Source organism: Coregonus lavaretus (genome assembly GCF_964263955.1).
Source record: "Coregonus lavaretus genome assembly, chromosome: 19".
NCBI lineage: Eukaryota > Metazoa > Chordata > Actinopteri > Salmoniformes > Salmonidae > Coregonus > Coregonus lavaretus.
This window is the reverse complement of record NC_140006.1, coordinates 3,469,649-3,476,318: the sequence shown is the minus strand read 5'-3', so window position 1 is coordinate 3,476,318 and position 6,670 is coordinate 3,469,649.

Here is a 6,670-nt window from a genome sequence, read left to right as displayed (position 1 = left end):
GTGCGCCGTTATTTCGCCTTCGGGCTTATTGTGCTTATTTTCTACGTGAATATTGCACTAAAGTCTTTTGGACTGAGCTTCTGCGTCCTGCGCTTGATTCATGCACCACACCCACCTTCAGCACCCCTTGACAGAATCACACACCAAAATGGAATCAGCAGGATCTGCAGTTACGCCTGAGTCGCTCGAGGAGCATGTTCGCGGCCAAGATGACCAGATACGACAACTGGGGACCGCTCTACAGGACGTCATCAACACCCTGCACCGATGGGAGGCCAGCGGGGTACCCACACCTCCACCTACCCTGCCAACCCCATCGGCCGGTCCACCAGTCCCAGGTCCGGAACCCAGGGGGATTCGGCTCTCGCTCCCGAGGGCGTATGACGGAACAGCTGCCGGGTGTCAGGGGTTCCTCCTGCAGGTGGAGCTCTACCTGGCCACTGTACACCCGGTGCCCTCGGGACACGAGAGCATTTCCGCCCTCATCTCCTGTCTCACGGGCAAGGCGTTGGAGTGGGCTAACGCCGAGTGGAGGAAGATGGACGCCAACACCATCTCCTACGCCGAGTTCTCCCGCCGCTTCAAGGCCGTGTTCGACCATCCACCTGAGGGCAAAGCGGCGGGGGAGCGTCTAGTCCACCTGAGACAGGGGAGGAGGAGCGCACAGGCGTTTGCTCTAGAGTTCCGGACTCTAGCGGCGGACGCAGGGTGGAATGAACGGGCCCTCATCGACCATTTTCGATGTAGCCTACGGGAGGAAGTTCAACGTGAGTTGGCCTGCAGGGATACCCATCTCACCTTCGACCAGTTGGTCGATATGTCCATCCGTCTGGACACCCTGCTGGCCACCCGTGGACGTCCCGAGGGGGGTCCGTCCATTCCGCCCTCCGGCACCTCCGAGCCGAGCCCTATGGAGCTCGGGGGTGCCGGCGCTAGAGAAAGGAGGAGGAGGAGCCCGAGGGGGCCTGTCTCCTGCACCAAGTGCGGTCGTGGAGGGCACACTGCGGCCAGGTGCTGGGGAGGGTTCTCCGGGGGAGAAGACAACAGGCCACGCACTGGGGGGGCCTCCCAGGTGAGTAGACGCCCCACTTACCCAGAGCTTTCTGTTGCGCACTTTTGTATACCTGTGTGTTTTCCACAGGTTGCACCTCATTCCCAGCATAAGGCGCTAGTAGATTCAGGCGCAGCTGGGAATTTTGTTGATCGGAAGTTTTGTTTAGATTTAGGGATCCCTCTCCTACCTGTTGACAAACCTTTTCCCGTTCATGCCTTAGATAGCCGCCCGTTGGGGTCGGGGTTGATTAAGGAGATCACAGCACCACTTAGGATGTGTGCGCAGGGGGGTCATGAAGAGACTATACAGCTGTATCTGATCGACTCTCCTGCTAACCCAGTGGTGCTGGGAATTCCCTGGTTAAGCACCCATAACCCTGCTATTTCATGGCAACAGAGGGCTCTCGATGGGTGGTCTGCTCAGTGCGAGGGGCGATGTCTGGGTGTTTCCGTGGGGGCGACTTCGGTGGAAAGTCCAAACCAAGTGCCCGCACTGCACATTCCGCCTGAATATGGGGATTTAGCTCTCGTGTTTAGTAAAACTAGGGCGACGCAGTTGCCTCCTCATAGACAGGGGGATTGTGCGATTGATCTCCAGGCAGGAGCAGCGCTCCCACGGAGCCACGTGTATCCTTTGTCTCAAGAGGAGAGAAAAGCTATGGAGACTTACATAGCCGAATCTTTGAGACAGGGATACATTCGGCCCTCCACTTCTCCCGCCTCCTCGAGTTTCTTTTTTGTGAAGAAGAAAGATGGAGGGTTGCGCCCGTGCATTGATTACCGTGGTCTCAATCAGATTACTGTGAAATACAGTTATCCACTCCCTCTGATTGCGACCATGACAGAGTCATTGCATGGAGCGCGGTTTTTCACAAAATTGGATCTCAGGAGCGCGTATAACTTGGTGCGCATTAGGGAGGGCGACGAATGGAAGACAGCGTTTAGTACCACGTCAGGTCATTTCGAATATCTCGTCATGCCATATGGGTTGATGAATGCTCCATCAGTCTTCCAATGCTTCGTAGATGACATTTTCCGGGATATGCAGGGACAAGGGGTGGTCGTGTACATTGATGACATTCTGGTGTACTCGTCTACCCGAGCCGAGCATATAACCCTGGTGCGTCGTGTATTGAAGAGGCTGTTGGAGCACAACCTATATGTCAAGGCAGAGAAATGTCTGTTTTTCCAGGAGTCGGTCTCCTTTTTGGGTTATCGGTTGTCCGCGTCAGGGGTGAGAATGGAGGTGGATCGTGTGTCCGCTGTGCGTAATTGGCAAACTCCAACCACTGTAAAAGAGGTGCAGCAGTTCTTGGGCTTTGCGAATTACTACCGGAGGTTTATCCGGGGTTTTGGACAGGTGGCAGCTCCCATCACGTCCCTTCTGAAAGGGGGTCTGGTGCGCCTGCAGTGGTCAGCTGATGCGGACAGGGCCTTTAGGAGACTGAAGGACCTGTTTACGTCGGCTCCAGTGCTGGCGCATCCGGATCCCGCATTACCCTTTCAGGTTGAGGTAGACGCGTCTGAGGCTGGTATAGGGGCCGTTCTCTCTCAACGGTCCGGCACGCCACCTAAACTCCGCCCCTGTGCTTTTTACTCAAAAAAGCTCAGCCCGGCGGAGCGTAACTATGACGAAGGGGACAGGGAGCTGTTAGCTGTAGTTCAAGCCCTTAAGGTGTGGAGGCATTGGCTTGAGGGGGCTCAACACCCTTTCCTCATTTTGACTGACCATCGGAACCTGGAGTACATCCGGGCAGCGAGGAGACTGAACCCTCGCCAGGCTCGATGGAGTATGTTTCTCACCAGGTTCGTATTCAAAATCACGTACATCCCTGGGTCCCAGAATGGTAAGGCAGATGCGCTGTCCCGGCGGTATGACACGGAGGAGAGGTCCGTTGAGCCTACTCCCATACTACCGGAGTCTTGCCTTGTGGCACCGGTGGTGTGGGAGGTCGATGCCGAAATCGAGCGAGCGTTGCGTACCGACCCCAGCCCTCCACAGTGTCCTGAGGGTCGGAAGTACGTTCCGCTCGAGATTCGGGATCGACTCATTTACTGGGCTCACACGTCACCCTCCTCTGGACATCCGGGTATTGGCCGGACAGTGCATTGCCTTAGCACTAAATACTGGTGGCCCACTTTGGCTAGGGATGTGAGGGTTTATGTCTCCTCCTGCTCGGTGTGCGCCCAGTGTAAGGCACCCCGACATCTGCCCAGGGGTAAGTTACAACCCCTGCCCGTTCCACAACGACCATGGTCCCACCTCTCGATGGATTTTGTGACAGACCTTCCCCTCTCTCAGGGGAATACCACCATCCTGGTCGTTGTGGACCGGTTCTCTAAGGCCTGTCGTCTTCTCCCTATGTCGGGTCTTCCTACTGCCCTACAGACCGCTGACGCCCTATTTACCCACGTCTTCCGGCATTACGGGGTACCCGAGGATATAGTGTCTGATCGAGGCCCCCAGTTTACCTCCCGTGTTTGGAGAGCGTTCATGGAGCGTTTGGGGGTCTCGGTTAGCCTTACCTCAGGGTACCACCCGGAGAGTAACGGTCAGGTAGAACGTGTCAACCAGGATGTGGGTAGGTTTCTGAGGTCGTATTGCCAGGGCCGGCCGGAGGAGTGGGCACGGTACATTCCCTGGGCCGAGATGGCCCAGAACTCTCTCCGCCACTCCTCTACCAACCTAACCCCCTTCCAATGTGTGTTAGGTTACCAGCCGGTTCTGGCACCTTGGCAGCAGAGCCAGATCGAGGCCCCTGCGGTGGATGATTGGATGAGGCGCTCGGAAGAGACGTGGAACGCTGCCCACGTCCACCTGCAGCGGGCCGTCCTTCGTCACAAGGCGAGCGCCGATCTCCACCGCAGTGAGGGGCCGGTGTACGCACCCGGAGATCGAGTCTGGCTCTCTACCAGAAACCTACCCCTCCGCCTGCCCTGCCGGAAGCTGGGTCGGCGGTTTGTGGGGCCCTTTAAAGTCCTGAGAAGATTGAACGAGGTGTGTTATAGGTTACATCTACCTGTTGAGTATAAGAATATTAACCCCTCGTTCCATGTGTCTCTTCTCAGGCCGGTGGTAGCTGGTCCACTCCAGGACAATGAGATAGGGGAGACTCCTCCGCCCCGACTGGACATCGAGGGGGCTCCAGCGTACACCGTTCGGTCCATCTTGGACTCAAGAGGCCGGATGGCGGGTCTCCAGTATCTCGTGGAGTGGGAGGGGTACGGCCCGGAGGAGCGGTGCTGGGTGCCGCGGAGGGACATCCTAGACCCATCTCTCCTGTCGGAGTTCCACCGGGACCATCCCGCGCGCCCTGCTCCGTGTCCTCCTGGTCGTCCCCGAGGCCCGGGTCGGCGCACGGCTGGAGCCGCGCGTCAAGGGGGGGGGTCCTGTCACGGTTTCGGCCGAGGCTGCTCCTCCTCCTGGTTTGGGCAGGCTACGGCGGTCGTCGTCCCCGGAGTACTAGCTGCCACCGATCTATGTTTCATGTTCGTTTGGTTTTGTCTTGATGTTGTACACCTGTGTCTTGTTAGTCCTCGTTAGCGTCCTATTTAGTTCTCGTTGTGTGTGTTTGTCTTTGTGTGTGATTGCTCTTCTGTTTCGTGTTGGAGCTACGTACTTCCCTCCAGTGTTTTGGAGAGGTTTTTCGCACATGTTAGTGCGCCGTTTGTTTGACGCCTGTGTGCGCCGTTATTTCGCCTTCGGGCTTATTGTGCTTATTTTCTACGTGAATATTGCACTAAAGTCTTTTGGACTGAGCTTCTGCGTCCTGCGCTTGATTCATGCACCACACCCACCTTCAGCACCCCTTGACAGTTCCCTCTAAACTGGGCACCTTCTCCAGGACTGCCACGCAGAAGAAATGCAATGCTGCGCAGAAACACAAGAGTTCGCCCCATTAGTTTGCCCTATATAGATACACGTTTTTTCTGTGATCGAATCAACATTATATCAGCCCCTTTTCAATGCAACAAACCAAAACAAATCTAACTTTGCAAGATTGAGTCTGTGATTTTGTTGTAGGCAGAGCCAGAGCGTAACGGAGTAGAATTCTATTGGCGGGGGTAGCCCACCAGCAGTCTTTCAATCATTCACTCGCTTTTCAGACCAGTTCAGATCAGAGCGCAGAGCCGTGTGTGTATGCACATTTGTTGATATTCTTTGCTAGTTAGCGAGTTACTAGCCCAGTTATAAATAAGTATAGGTCAGCAATGGGGAGTTACTGCTTCCTACAAGAGCACAAAACATGTAGGCTACATTTCAAGCTGTCTTTGAAAAGCCAGTCAGGTAAAAAAAATCTTATGTCTTAATTAAAGGGGCAGTGTTCTATTTTGAAACAGGCTTGAATATGCAAATAAGCCAATAGGCAGAGGGGTAGCCTACATTGTTGAATTCTCTGTATGGTAATAATAATTAATTGTATTTTGTAAAGTAGTTTCTTGCATCATACAAAACAATGCAATGCAATTTAAAGTCACCTATTTGGCCCATGGTGTTACAGACCAAGTAAAAAGTAATTAATTAATGTCAAGCCTTTCATCATGTAAAAACGTTTTTAAAAGTCTCATGCAATTTAGGCCTGCATTCAACACCACATATAGGCTACTGTAAGCTATATCATATAAATCAAAATATATTTCCATGTGAAAATGTTATGGGATTTGCTCCATTGGTTTTGTTGGTAGGCCTATATTATGCTCAAATAGCCACAATAGCCTATTGGCGACTGTCAAAACTGTAAGGGTACAGCCTCAGTGTTCACTGTAAACGCACACCGGAAGTTGTACAAAATTCTCACAATGTTAACGTTTCCGCTCACAAGACCTAAAATTTGCTTAGTGCCCCCCAAAATTGGAGGGAACATTGACACTAACCCTTTAATTTGACAGACTCCCCTGTGAAATACTCCTTTCTGACTGTCTGTCCCCCCTCACACACACTTAGGGTGCAGCAAGACTCAGAGACACACAAAATAACCAACCTCAGCCACCTGAGCCACAGCCTGTTCACCCCACTACCATCTAGAAGGAGAAGAAGGTATTAGTATTAATTAGGATCCCCAATTAACTGCAGCCGAGGCAGCGACTACTCTTCCTGGGGTCCAAACAGTAAACAACAAATAAAATACATAATATACATACATATGCATACATAGCACTACATTTACATTAGAATTTAGCCATTCAGCAGACACTCCCATTCAGAGCGACCCACAACTAGCGCACAACTAAGATAGCCAGGTGAGACAACCACATATCACAGTCGTATCCAAACCACATATCACATACATAATACAATGCAAAATACAATACAAAATGCATAAAAATGTCTGCGTCTCTTCACAGTCCCTGTCGTGCCGCAAGGTGTTCTTTTATCTGGTTTTTGAATCTGGTTGTATTGCTAGTTTGAGTTACCTGGGGTGGCAGAGAGTTCCATTTAGCCATGGCTCTATTTAATTGCCCCAGCCTCTGTTCCGGACCTGGGAACTGTGAAGAGACCTCTGGTTGCATGTCTTGTGTGATACCGATGAACTGTGTGCCAACTGCTTGAACAGACAGTTCGGTACCTTCAACACATCAACACCTTGCACAAAGACAAATAGTGATGCAGCCAATC